The sequence below is a fragment of the Protopterus annectens genome, chromosome 13.part0 (assembly GCF_019279795.1).
Source record: "Protopterus annectens isolate FY-2018-M chromosome 13.part0, PAN1.0, whole genome shotgun sequence".
NCBI classification, from domain to species: domain Eukaryota; kingdom Metazoa; phylum Chordata; order Ceratodontiformes; family Protopteridae; genus Protopterus; species Protopterus annectens.
Window position 1 is genome coordinate 94472978 of NC_056747.1, and position 15294 is coordinate 94488271.

A 15294-nucleotide genomic window follows, 5' to 3' on the forward strand; every position below is an offset into this window, starting at 1 on the left:
AACAGGAATAGGTTTGCATTTGATTATGAACTTGGCTATTATTGATCATGGATAATATGCAAACCCAATGATTTTTGAGTTTCTTTGTGATGCAGATTGGTTATGGAACTATTTTAGTTTGTCAATGATGAGGCAGCTGTAACTATTGGTCATGGATATTACTGATTTGACCAATACTGTTTCTATTGACTTTATGATTCATTTACATAATGTATGTGATTCGTTAACACATATTTTTAGTAATTTCACTACTACTGAATGATTAGACCTGATGAAGGGTTAATACCAGAAAGTGCTTATCTTGTATACTTTTATAATTTCTATTTGCAGTTTTAGTATATATTAGTTTTAGTATATATTAAAGTATATCAAAACACCTGTGGTAGCAGCATTGTGTTATTCTGTTGTAATAGTTAATTATATATACAAACTCTGAAATAGCACAATCCCCAGGGAATGGGCCTATTTTCCTACCCTGGGGATCTGTCAACCATCTGTGTTGATGACCTAAGTGTTTCAACAATACAGAGATTGATTTACAGTAAGACCAATATGTGTCATAGAAAACAGATAAAAACTCATATGACAATAAGCTGTGCTTAGAGTTAAATCCTAGCCATTGTTGCTGTGAGACAGCAACACACTGACACTGCTTTCATATGAATTAACTGCATGAGTACTTGGGATAAAAGTGCAGGGTCTCTTAGCAACAGACTGTGGCTCTCTGAAGATAAACCGTTAGATAATACTTTAAGTGGCCTACTCCATTTATCACACTAATAATTCTACCCAGTGCTCTGAGCAAGTTCTTCATGGGCTTCTCAAAAAGGGAATTACAAGTGTTCAATAGGACACTATTTTTTTATGGGATAGTAGTTACGCCTGTCATGGCTTTATAAACTGAGCAACCAAAACACACAACTGAGCCAAAGGATTGGCTATAGATAGAGCTCTGTTAGATGGTGGCCTGGCAAAATGTATAATACCTGTATGTCATTATATCATGCTTACTGTTTCAGAACTAGTGGGGACAAAAGGTAAAAGTAAGCTGTGGTGCCAAATTTTAACTGTATATTAATTCATTTAATTAGTCCCTTTATTTTACGTTTGTTATCCAGGTAGGTAGACTGGTCCAAAGACCCTTTTGAGACCCTTTCCAGCTTCAACCCAAGCTGTAAGGCAAATATAGAGTACAATGACATGAAGAAAGTATTTATGCTAAAGAAAAGAAAATATCCAAGCATATAAAGTTTATTAAACAGTATCTATTACCATCAAAGGAGAGAGAGTGCAAGTATTTATATCATTGTAATTAAATATGATTTGCATAAAACATAACATAAGATAGGCAAAAAGGATGAACCATTATATTCAGCAAACGTGACATAGAATCAAATGCAGTTTATTCATGTCCCAGCAAACACAGAAGACCATACAGGATGAAAACAAAAATAAAATAACTAAAGTATAAACAGATTCAGTACAGTGCAGATATATACTTTTATATGATTCTCATTAATACAGATTAGTTCCTGTATATTTGGTTAACCTACATTCACCTGACTGTCAATTAGGGCAATGAGCAGAGATTTTACTAACTTACGCCCTTGTATGTTTTACATAAGGGCTATCTATCTGACATATTAAATATGGTACTGGAAAAAAAATAATGTTATTGGCAGTGAGTGGGTGGGAGGGGCAATAGCCAGTAATAAAAAGCAATAGAAACAGCAACACTGTTGCAAGAGCAGAACCTAATATTCACTCATGTGTGCAGTGCATCTTCTTACCAAAATGACTGTGGAGCACAGCACTGCTGTGGAGCACACTAGCTTATTAAGCTTGAAGTATGTACAGCAGTGGTGGTAGATGGCCTTCTTAATGTTGGCTCCCAGGCTGCCAGAGTTGCTCATTTTTTTTTCACAGTGCAGACATGCCTAATTTCATCTAAAGACCAAGTAGCATAAAATGAATTCCTCTGCAGGCCATCCCCTAAATGGTATCTCTTTATATATAGAAAAGTAGTCTTACATACTTGTCTAATAAACCTGCTTCAGCCTCTGTTAATGTAACAATTTACCCATGCTCTTGTACCCAGTTTGTTGTTAAATCATTACTTATATTCCCATGTTTTGACCAGGATAACTTCAGTGATCCAGCTCACCTTATTTACAGGTGCATTCCTTTAGTCTTTTAAATTTTTGATGCTGGATGTATTCAATATTTACTGATTTACTGAGCTGACAGTCTTTCAGTAAATTAATCAGTGCTCACACTAAAGTGACAAATACAAGTAGGTTACTCTTAAAGGTTCATGAATGATGTTGTTTGTATATACAAATCATAAACACAAATTAGGTGTGCTCGGACTGTGGAGAACATTAGTATTTAGGCAACGGGTCAAATTTAGGTATAGGTAGCATTATGTTTAGCTGTGATGTATGCTGTTTTTTTAAGACAGTGAATTTAAGGAAATAAATTTACCTACATTGAATAATGACTTCACAACCACTCCACACATATATCAGGAACTGATTTGTTAGGTAATACATTTATTTACAGGTTCACAGGTAAGTGCTACGCTAGCCGCCCTTGTATGCAACATTAAGCCAAGGCCATTTCCCTTTTTGTTGCTTGAATTAAACTATCCCATTTGATAGTCAACAATTATAGATTCTTCTTAGTAAAAAGAATGACTGGAATCTTACCATATATAATTTGAGAGGATAGATGCACGGGATAAAGTGTTTAAGGGCTGAGTGTGTCCATTAGTAGTACCAGGAATGGGTGCAGTCCTTGCATAAAGCTTCTGTTTCCCATGCATAGGTCCCAGTTGCAGTTGAATACAGAAAAGGATGAGTTTTGTTGCGTAAGCCACAGGTCGACAAAGAATGAAGGCTCAAGCGTCAATTGCCCGAGGTTCAACTCATCAACGAGCAGAGTTACTCCACAGGAAATCACTATCGGCAAGTTCTGCCAATATGATGCCATTTTGTAGAAGAACTTCCACCTTATTTGAGTTAGTATGACCACGGACTTGGTATATATTAAGCTTGGTGGGTACCTGAAAATGTGTTTTTCAGCATTTTTTGTTTTGTCAAATGCAAATCTTGGATCCTGATCTTTGGTGCATTTGCTTTCCTCCATTCGTTGTGGAAACAGCTTTGTTTTATGTGGATGTGGAGTCCATCCCAGAGCAGTGGTATACTCTCTTTCACATTTACAAAATTAAACCATAAAAAAAAAAATAGTTTCATGAAAAATATTTCTAACAAAAATGCACAAAATACAAATAAAAACACAACTGCAAACAATTTCTGGAGAGGCATAGCCCCCTGACACACACCCATACTGCATTGTATACTCTAATCCTAAATCTAATCTTAATGCTAACTGTAAACATAGCACTGACCTTAAATCTAACCCCTAATTTTCACTCTTCATTTACTGACATGCAAATACTGTACACATGCATTTAACCATAGGTCCTTTCATTCAGTACAATATTCAACCCATGTCTAACAAAAACAGTCATGATGAAATTGCATTTGATGACATTATCCCTCATCTGTCTAGACAGCACCCATCTGTGAGAACAAGATGCATGTGTTTCCAAGGTATTTGTACTGTGTGAAGCTTTACAAATCATTACTGGAAACATATACTGGGATTGAAGTATGTTTCAGGCAAGTTGCTTTCATATGATATCTTGTGGTGGTTTGCAGTATAGAAATGGATGAGGAATTATTTTGAGAAAATTGTTAAAAGGTTTTGGTTTTCAAACTTGCCAGACTGCATATAATGGAGAAAACGTTGACTATTGACAATAACACTGCGATTCTCTAAGGCTATTCACCACTGTTGCTTTGTAATTAGAAATACAGTATTTTACACAGGAGGAAGGAAATACATTTCAGCCATGTGGATGTTGGAATATTCCACAGATTAATACCTTCATTATATAATCTACACATTTGTTCACAAAACAACCTTTTTAATTTCCACAAAACTCTGCAGGTAAGCATTTATATAAAAAATGATTTATTTTTGGTTGTCCAATGGCTCTTTTCTGCAGCAGTGCCTAATACATGCAGCGGTCTTTATCAAATTCTTAGAACAATGATATCTCGTATAATAATATGAACTACATTGCTGTCAATCATATTATTTTTTTAATTAAACCACTGAAATGAAATTGTCAAAGCAAAGCTACAAATGATCACCCTGTAATGAAATTTATTGTAAATATAATGAATGAATGAATGTTTATTCCTTATAACAGCCAAGTAAAATGTAATGTGTATTATAATTATATTACAACAATCGCACTTTGCCCATTATAAAGTATGCTTATGGCTTTATATGGACATCAATATTCCACAGGGACAGTTCACCTGGGGCTTGTTTTATTAGTGTTGCAGTTAAAGTAACACTTGGAGTATTGAAAAACCTTGTGAGAAACTGAGTGTGCAATTACTTTTTTTATACTCCGGGTCAGACATTCTGTTTTTCCATAGCAGATCTCCATTAATTAAAACAGAACATTTTTCCTTCTATTTTTTTAGGCTAGAAACATAATACTTCTGCTTCCCTATGGTGGAAGATGTTTTACAACTTTTGCTTTACATATGCTCATCTTTATTTATAGATTATTGATGGAGTTAGCCTCATCAGAGTATCCCCTTTTTGGAGAGACCCGAGGAGAGAAGCTTTGTGGCTACTGTTGTGTCAGGTCTGACACCAGGCTAAGAAAAGCTAACTTTAAAATGTTAATTTCCTACTAGCAGCACTTTTATTCTGTAAGATGTGTGTAACGTTGTGATCTTTTCTCTTGTACGTGTAAAAGGTAGTGAAAGGAAAGGAATGCATTGCATGAATCTGTTTGAAGATACAGCCTCTTGGGTAGCATGTCATAAAGTACAATTATATTCCACTTTAAAGACATGGCGGGCTAGAACATTGAAAAGAAAACAGGTGTCACAATGCATATGCTTAATGTATGCTGATATCTGGTGTACTGGTGATATCTATTGCCCTTGTTCTCTACGTAAGGCAGAATTGGTTTAGTTACTTTTGCTGTGTGAACTTAAATCAACTAAGAAAAAACGTCTTTCTTGAAGAAATGATGCAATAAAGCTTTCAAGTACAACTGAGGGAATTAAATGTATAAAAATGTGAGCCTAGTCTTTGTTCTGTCGATTCTTTTGAAACATAGTGAGTTGACCACTTTCCTGTAAGTTTATGGATCTCTCTCTCTCCTTATCTTCTTCTAGGGACTTATAACACCAAAAAGATTCAGTACTCTTAAGATAGACACAGTTAGATGTATGAAGGGAGCTTAGACAGATGTTTTCTTCTAATATTCCTGTGTCTTTAACTCTTCTTCTTTCAGCTGCTCCCACTAGGGGTCGCCACAGCGGATCATCTGTTTCCATTTCTTCCTGTCCTCTGCATCTTGCTCTGTCACACCAACCACCTGCATGTCCTCTCTCACCACATCCATAAACCTTATCTTAGGCCTTCCTCTTTTCCTGTTACCTGGTAGCTTCATCCTTAGCATCTTTTTCCCAATATACTCTGCATCCCTCCTCAGCACATGACCAAATCAACGTAATCTTGCCTCTCTGGCTTTGTCTCCAAACCTTCCAACATGGGCTGACCCTCTAATATACTTATTCCTAATCCTGTCCATCCTTGTCACAACCAGAGCAAATCTTAACATGTTTAACTCTGTCATGTCCAGCTCTGACTCCTGCCTTTTTGTCAGTGCCACTGTCTCCAACCCATATAACATAGCTGGTCTCACTACCCTCTTGTAGACCTTCCCTTTCAGTCTTACTGGTACTCATCTCTCACAAATCACTCCTGACACTCATCTCCACCTACTCCATCCTGCCTGTACTCTCTTCTTCACCTCTCTTCCACACTCACCATTACTCTGAACTGCTGATCCCAAGTATTTAAACTCATCCACCTTTGCCACCTCTACTCCCTGCATCCTCACCATTCCTCTATCCTCCCTCTCATTCACACACATATATTCTGTCTTAGTCCTGCTGACCTTCATTCCTCTTCTCTCTAGAGTATATCTCCACCTCTCCAGGATCTCCTCCACCTGTTCCCTACTCTCACTACAGATCACAATGTCATCTGCAAACATCATAGTCCACAGGGACTCCTGTCTGATCTCGTCTGTCAACCTGTCCATCACCATTGCAAATAAGAAAGGGCTCAAAGCTGATCCTTGATGTAATCCCACCTCCACCTTAAACGCATCCATCATTCCCACAGCAGACCTCACCATTGTCAGACTACCCTCATATACATCCTGTACCATTCTTACATACTTCTCTGATACTCCCGACTTCCTCATACAATACCACAACTCCTCCCTAGGCACCCTGTCATATGCTTTCTCTAAGTCCACAAAGACACAATGCAACTCCTTCTGACCTTCTGTGTACTTCTCCATCAACACTCTCAGAGCAAACATCGCATCTGTAGTGCTCTTTCCTGGCATGAAACCATAGTGCTGATCACTAATCATCACCTTCCTTCTTAACCTAGCTTCCACTATTCTTTCCCATAACTTCATGCTGTGACTGATCAATTTAATCCCTCTGTAGTTACTACAGCTCTGCACATCACCCCTATTCTTAAAAATTGGTACCAAAACACATTTTCTCCATTCCTCAGGCATCCTCTCACTTTCCAAGATTTCATTAAACAATCAGTTAAAAACTCCACTGCCATTTCACCTAAACACCTCCATGCTTCCACAGGTATGTCATCTGGACCAACAGCCTTTCCATTCTTCATCCTCTTCATAGCTTTCCTTACTTCCGCCTTGTTAATCCACTGCACTTCATGATTTACTATCCGCACATCATCCAATCTTCTCTCCCTCTCATTCTCTTCATTCATCAGCCCCTCAAAATGCTCTTTCCATCTGCTCAACACACTTTCCTTGCATTTGAGTATGTTTCCCCTCATTATCCTTTATCACTCTTACCTGCTATACTGTGGTGGTGGTGCTGCGGTAGCATTGTCACCTCACAGTAAGACGTTGTCCTGTTCGATTTTCAGCTAGAGCGTCTTCTGTGTGGAGACATGCATAAATGGGCATACCTTCATTGAAGGTTGTGCATCAGGGCTGGCAACTCGGCACGTAAAAATCTGCTGCCAATCATTAGCAGACCAGAGTTCTGCTGTGGCAACCCCTAACCGGGAAAAGCCGAAAGACACAAGACATCTTTACTAACTCAGTCCCTCTGTCTAGCCAATCGCTACAGGTAATTTTATCCCTCCTTAGTGTCCAATCTTTCATACAACTCTTCATACGCCTTATCCTTAGCCTTCTCCACCTCTCCTTTGCCATACACCTCATCTCCTTATACTCCTGTCTACTTTCTTCATCTCTCTGACAATCCCACTTCATCTTCGCCCACCTCTTTCTCTGCATACTCTCCTGTACTTCCTCATTCCACCACCAGGTCTCCTTGTCCTCCTTCCTCTTTCCAGATGTCAAATCAAGCACCTTTCTAGCCATCTCCCTTACTAGCTCTGCTGTAGTTACCCAGCTATTTGGTAACTCTTCACTGCCACCCAGTGCCTGTCTTAACTCTTCCCTGAACTCCACCTCACAATTACCCTTTTTCAATTTCCACCATTTGATCCTTGGTGCTGCCCTCACACTCCGTCTCCTCTTCTTGATCACCAATGTCATCCTACAAACCACCATCATATGCTGCCTAACTACACTTTCCCCTGCCACCACTTTACAGTCTCCAATCTCCTTCAGACTGGCCCTTCTGCATAAGATATAATCCACTTGTGTGCATTTTCCTCCACTCTTGTATGTCACCCTATGCTCATCTCTCTTGTTAAAATATGTATTCACCACAGCCATGTCCATCCTTTTCGCAAAGTCCACTGCCATCTGACCTTCTGCATTCCTTTGCTTACCACCATACCTACCCATCACTTCCTCATCCCCTCTAATCCCATACCAACATGCCCATTGAAATCTGCTCCAATCACCACTCTCCCACCCTTGGGTACAGTCATCACCACTTTATCCAACTCACTCCAAAATGTTTTTTTCTCATCCATTGCACACCTAACTTGTGGGGCATATGCACTAACAACTTTCATCATTACACCATCTAGTTCCAGATTCCTAAAATCACTCTATCCGACACTCTTTTCACCTCCAAAACACTCTTAGCATATTGTTCCTTCAGGATAATCCCTACGCCATTTCTGCTCCCATCCACTCCGTGATAAAACAATTTGATCCCGCCTCCAATATGCCTAGCCCTGCTCCCCTTCCATCTGGTCTCTTGCACACACAATATACCAACCTTCCTTCTGTCCATCATATCAGCTAGCTCTCTCCCTATACCAGTCATACTGCCAACATTCAAAGTTCTGACCCTCACTACCACAGTCCTAGCCTTTATCTGCCTTCGTACATGCTTTCCCCCCTCTTCTCCTCTTTCGGCCAACTGTAGCCCAATTTCCGCCAGCACCCTATTGGCCAACAGTACTGGTGGCAGTCATTGTTAACCCGAGCCTCGACCAATCCAGTATGTATATCTGTACTGTATTCCACATGTATGATTTGGCAAAATTTTATGCCGGCTGCCCTTCCTGATGCAACCCTCCCCATTTATCCAGGCTTGGGACCGGAACTAAATGTTATTTATTCTTCTATGTACACTTTATTTATTTGACTATTTAGCCTGTAACTGCAATATTGCCTTATTGTTTCAGTAAAGGTTAATCACTTTTAAGGTCTTATGAACAGTATTTTTAAAATGTGTACAATTGCTATTTATTATCTGAAAGGAGCATTATCATTTGCCACTGGATAATAAGCTGCATCTTCCCATCTCCACTTACCTAGCTTGTTTGGGCCTACATCCATGAAAGACGTTACTGTGCAAGATTTCATATTTCGCTTAATTTAAGAGCAGCAGATAAATGGAGGTCCTTCCATAGTTGGTTGTAGTACTATCATGGCAGTAAGAAAACTATGGAGAATTGAAGAATTATGCCAGCCTTCCTTGGGAAGTGTGTGTGTGTGTATATATATATATATATATATATATATATATATATATATATATTTATAGAAATATATATATATATATATATATATATATATATATATATATATATATATATATATATATAGGTGCTAGATCAAAGACTCATCTCTGAAGGTGGTTTGTGTGATCTCTAATCTCTGGGTACATGTTGAAAGTTCATACCTAAGGCAATATTCCCTTTATGCCCTTAGGGTCAGATTACATTTTAAGTAAGTAATGAAATAAACTTGTAAACTCTTTTGTATAATTTAACCTGCTGGATGCCTGTGGTGTGAAAACAGCATTCCAGTGGTGTCTGCTGCCACCTTTCTTCATTCGTGGAGGGAGTGTGTGCCAGCATTCCTCACATATTTTGTCACTTGTGGGAATAAAACTCCTGTCTGTATTGACCATCACCTTTCCATGGGAGGGTGGCCTAATGGTTAAGGTGTTTGCCTTGCAAGCACAAGCTGCAGGGTTCAAATCTCACAAGGGATAATTGGATAGGCTTACAATGGCTCGCAAGGGCAGTTAGCTTAGTACTAATCTATGAACCTATGGCAGTCCCCCATTAATGACAAGGTGGAGAGTAGATAGATTCAAACCCCATCTGTGCCACATTCAATGGTCAAGCAAAATGCATATATTAGGAAACATGATTTAAATGCAAATACACTTCATAAGTTAGCACTAGGTTAACTGCTCTTTTAAGCCTAGCCAATTATCCCACTTGAGAATCAAACCATATGTCTTGTGTTTGTAAGTTGAACACCTTCATCTTTATGCCAGCCCTGAACCCTACACACACTTTTTTTTTTACACATACAGTCTCATATACACATGCATATCATTTGGTAGTTACTAGGCTTGCAGTATGGGAACTATGGAGGAACTTAGCCAAAATTCTCAGTCACCCGTAACACTGTTTAAGAAACTTCCTGAAGGTCTCATATATGGCAAATAAGGGCTGAAGGAATAAAACCCCTCACTGCAAGAACTACAACTCACAGCCTTAACCCTCTCTGCCAAGTGTTGTACACTACACTTACAATACAAAATTATGCAGCTTGTTAAAAAATAAACATGCTACTCCAACTCAATTCACAGGGAACTTTCTTGGCTTCTTATTTTGTAAAAAAACAGTATGTCAGTTGAAAATAGTTCATTGCTTTATCGGCAAATCATGAATAAGTTAAAATGCACACCAATCAGTAACTCCATAGTCTCTGCCATGAGAGGAGACATCAGTCTGAAAGATTAAATGCTTTAAGTTAGCCTATGACCCTTTAAGTGTAAATTGCAGAGATAATATAATGGGTTTTGTCACATATGTATAAGTTTTTACAAATACTGTATATATATATATATATATATATATATATATATATATATATATATATATATATATATGGGTTCACTACATATGACCAAAAGTTCATATGACCGAAGCCCATTTGACTGAGACCAAATGACTGAAAACTCATTTGATTGAAAACCCATATGACCAAAAACTCATTTCACCGAAAAACAGCACTGGCAGGTATATGCCCTGTTCCCCACTGTAGTGCGACCCTGGAGTGAGAATATAAAGTTGGGGGGGTGGGGGGCATAGCCCCCCACATAATTGTATTTTATGCACTATTACATACATGTGTTTCCATGAAAAATGCATTAAAACATATAACATCATTAAAAACTAGTTGCAAAATATCCCCCAATGTGGGGGGCTGTGCCCCCACACCCCCCTAACTTTATATTCTCACTCCAGGGTCGCACTACAGTGGGGAACAGAGCATATACCTGCCAGTGCTGTTTTTTGGTCAAATGAGTTTTCGGTCAAATGATCTTTCAATCATTTGGTCTCAGTCAAATTGGCTTTGGTCATATGAATTTTCGTTCATATGTAGTGAACCCATATATGTGTATATATATATATATATATATATATATATATATATATATATATATACACACGTAGGGTGAAGATCAACCAGATCAGTGCAGTAATGTAGAAAGTCGACTCAGACATGCATCGTCAGTAAGTTAATAATACAATGTTGCTCTTTTTGTAGGTACTCAGGAAGTGCTAAGAGCATTTCTGAACTGGGAGTAATAATTATAGAGTTTATTTTACAGTACCGTGAAAAATTACTAGGGCGGCCATGGTGGTGCAGCGGTTAGCATTGCCACCTCACAGCAAGAGGTTCTCCAGTTCGATTCTCGGCTGGGGTGCCTTCTGTGCGGAGTCTGCATGTCCTGCCTGTGGTCGCGTGGGTTTCCTCCGGGTGCTCCGGTTTCCTCCCACATCCCAAAGACATGCAGTAGGTGGATTGGACACTCTAAATTGGCCCTAGGTGTGAATGTGTGTGCCTTCTGTGGAAGGCTGGGTGCCGGGCTGGCAACTCGACACTATAAAACTCCACTGCTAATCATGAGCGGACAGATGATCCGCTGTGCCGACCCCTAACCAGGAAAAGCCGAAAGAAGAAGACTGAAAAATTACTATATGTCTCAAGATACCTATTTTAATGTTATTCCACTATAATGCTTAAAGGATTAATTGTTCCAAAGAAAATAATACAACAAAGGTCTACCTGAAAAATTCTGTGATTCTGTTATTTTATAATACTACAACTAGGGAAGTTATAATCACAGTAAAAAAATGAGTAAATAAATGGATTATCTCATTCCATAATTCTTTTACAGATTCAACATCTTTAAAAATGTACTATCACTGTACTTGGAGTTCATGAATATGAATTTGTTTGGTGTACTGACTGAATGCCTACAGGCAAGCTTTCAAGGAAACAGTCATGTATGTATATTGGATCTCTAACCTTAAGCAACATTATTTTACATGTACGTTATCTAAGGGGAGGAAGTATTACACAACACACCAAAACAGTTTTTCACAGGAAGTGAGGACAAAATGTATTCAGGATTTTGTTCCCCGTAGTTTACATTTCAGTCATCAGCGCTAAAGGATTTTTCACTTAAAGGAAAACAGCTAAGGCTTTCAAATGCCTTTCATCTATCAGGTTTATTTGCATGTTGAACCAGCAGCAGACACATTAAATTATATCTGCAGGAGACAAGTAATTGTTTAGCAGTACAGTTGCAAAGATTAGTGTCTTCCATAAATTGACTGTTCATGCAGTGATCAATGAGTTCATGTGAGAACAATTGGAGCCCACCACAGAGTGTGCCTCTCAGCTAAAACCGCAGTGCTGCCCAGTTAAAGGGTCAATCACCACACTTAGAGGAGTGACTCCCTTTGCTATTGCAGTCACACTTATTTTATAAGGAAAAGCAGAGAAACTATATAACTCGCAGGAATGGGAAAGTGACTTGAGATTTGCAATAAATGCCTGGTATAAAAGTATACAATGGAGTGCTTTGAATTCAAAGAGTTTATTAAGAGAAATAACATTATCTTGTTTGATTTATTTATTTATTTACTGCAGTCTTTGAAATACAGATGTTCCTTCACATAGAAGTTGAGAAAAAAAGCTGGAAGAGACAAATAGGTAAGACAACATACCAGACTGGGCAATTAATGTTTTAGAGAGAGAAAAAAGCCAACACACCCACAGAAGTCTACAGATAAGAGAATAAAATCATAGGGTACAGAAAATAACAACAACAGAGTCGCTTGGATTCAGTAACACGTATAGGACACGTTACTTTCAAAAGCCATGTCAGTATGTTACATTCCCGGTGACATTCTATTTAGGGGATGAGAGATGATAAGCTTAAAGGTGGGTGGTACTTTAGCTCAGGAAAGGCATTAAAGCAACTAAAATAGAAGATATGGCAGGGGTAATATCTGACCTACTGAAGACCAGCAAGAGACAAGCAGTGATGCTGCTGTTTATACAGCATAGTATACGGATTTAAAGCAAAGGGAGGACAGCAGTTCAAGGTGTGTTCTATTCATACATCCACTGCTAAAGAAAATCTGGTGGTAGCAGGTGACTAGAACCTGCCAGATGCAGACTGCAGCAATCCATCCACTGTCTCAGTGCTAAGTACAGCATACATTATAACGATCGCACCTAAGGGTCTAACTTTATCCAGGAACAAGGATATCTCATGTTAGGTATAGGAGATGAGCTTCAGCAAGGGGCAGACCCTCAGCCAGGACCAATAAATTATCATACTCACATGTAAGGGTTGGAATTTACCTGACTTTAAGATATCTTATAAAAAATGCAGGAGATGAGCCTCACCAGCAAGCATCTCATACCTGGAATGACAGGCACACCTTGGCTAGAAAGAAGAAACTTTACTCCGTGTACTGGGTGAAAAGGGCTGGTCTAGTCAAAAAGAGGCATGTTGTAACCTGCAGAGAGCACCTCTCAACTAGAAACTGAAGCATGGTGTTTTCTTTACAGAGAACAGACTTCAGCCATGAGCAGAGGAATTATGAACTTTTGGAAGAGGTGAACTCTGTAGGCGACATAGACATCCTGTAGTCTGAGCAAAGACCAGATGTAGCCCTAAGTGAGCATATTCTGAAGCTGGTGCAAGGAGCAAGACTCAGCCAACAACTGGAGCACATTGAAATCTCTGATGGGGTCAGGTCTTGGCCTTCAGCATGAGTGTCCTGTATTTATGGCTGCTACTAGTCCAGGTCATAAGCAGAGGTTTCCCGTACTTCATGCAAGGGACAGATTTCCTCCACTGTCAGAGTCATCCCTTGCTTTGGACAATGACAAGCTTCAGCATACCTCTCAACTTCTTAGCTCAAGAAATCTGGACAAAGCCTAAAAATAATGGGGGGACAAAGGCCAAATAATAGGTAAAAACTTTAAATATTTCTCCTACAAATATAGAGATTTGATAGAAAACTCTGAAACTTGAATAGGTGTTATTATTTAGTAACCTCAGCCCTCAGTGATTAGCCAGAAAACCACAAATTTTATAAGGAGCAGACCGAAAATATGAGGCAAAAATCTGGTCATTTGAGAGGTATGAACATCAGCCATGGGCAGAGTTAGTCTTTGATTTATGCAAGAAGCAAGCTTCAGACAGAGATGATAAGATATACCATTTGCACAAGCCAAGCCTAGCCACAGGCACATACATATCAGGTCAGATTCCAATAGACTCGGTCATCATGTAAGTGACTTACTCTGACATAACACCTATCTAAGAAGCAGGCTTTCACCAGACTAAATGACTTACACTTGAGCATAGGCCATGTAAAATCAAGATATTGTATTCCATATAAATATAATGTCTAGGGTAGCTATTGATGATAGCTAGTAGGCATTGTGTAATTCTGAATTAGTTATTTGCCAAGATATAGAATTGAAGAGATCAGGCTGGGTGGAAGTACCTGAGAAAAGACTGTATTTGGGCATTATGCTTAAGAGCCATTAGACTGCACCCATCTGGAAGGGAGGCTATTTGTCGAAGATGCTTCCTGAGAGTAGGTATGGTCCATAAAGGGAAGTAGCTCTCATATGTATGTCATCAAACACAGGGGCGAGGTAAGGAAACTAGAGTAAATCATAAGATAACACCCCTCAGCAGCAGAAGCACTTGCCAGCATGACCCCCAGAACATTCAAGATCCACAACAATCCCAGGACTCTCAGAGAAAAGTCTAGAGGTGGAAGAAGGAACTGGTAGGTCCAGTGATGGACAGGGACACTGTGATGGCCAGAAAGGATGAAGCAGTAAGGGGGGAGGAGAACCATTAGATTGCCAGATAAGAATCATTAACCTGTAGGATCAGATTTCTGAAAGTGAGACTTCAATATGACAAAGGTGTATTAACAGCACAGCTCAGAAATAAATGACAATCAAGATACAGCTGGTTTATCTGAAAGAAGTACTAAGAACTTTAGAATTTTGAGTGGGTTAAGTAATGAAATATCAGAAGGGCAGCCTTCTTTGTCCTCAGAAAAAGTTGTAGAAAGTATGATAGTAAAAAATCTGTCATTCAAAAGGTACAAAAAGTTAATTAAAAAAATACAAGACAGAGAAATAAGCATAGATAACCTGAAGGAACCCAGTTATAACCACACAGGCAGCCTAAACATATATTTATTTTGTTATTCATAATATCCATGTATTTATTGTTTATGAACAATGTGATGTCTCCATGCTGGACCAGTAATCAAGGAACCTGAATCCTCACCACTGACAATGAAGAGGGAAGTGCACTTGGAATACAAATGGATACACTCCATATT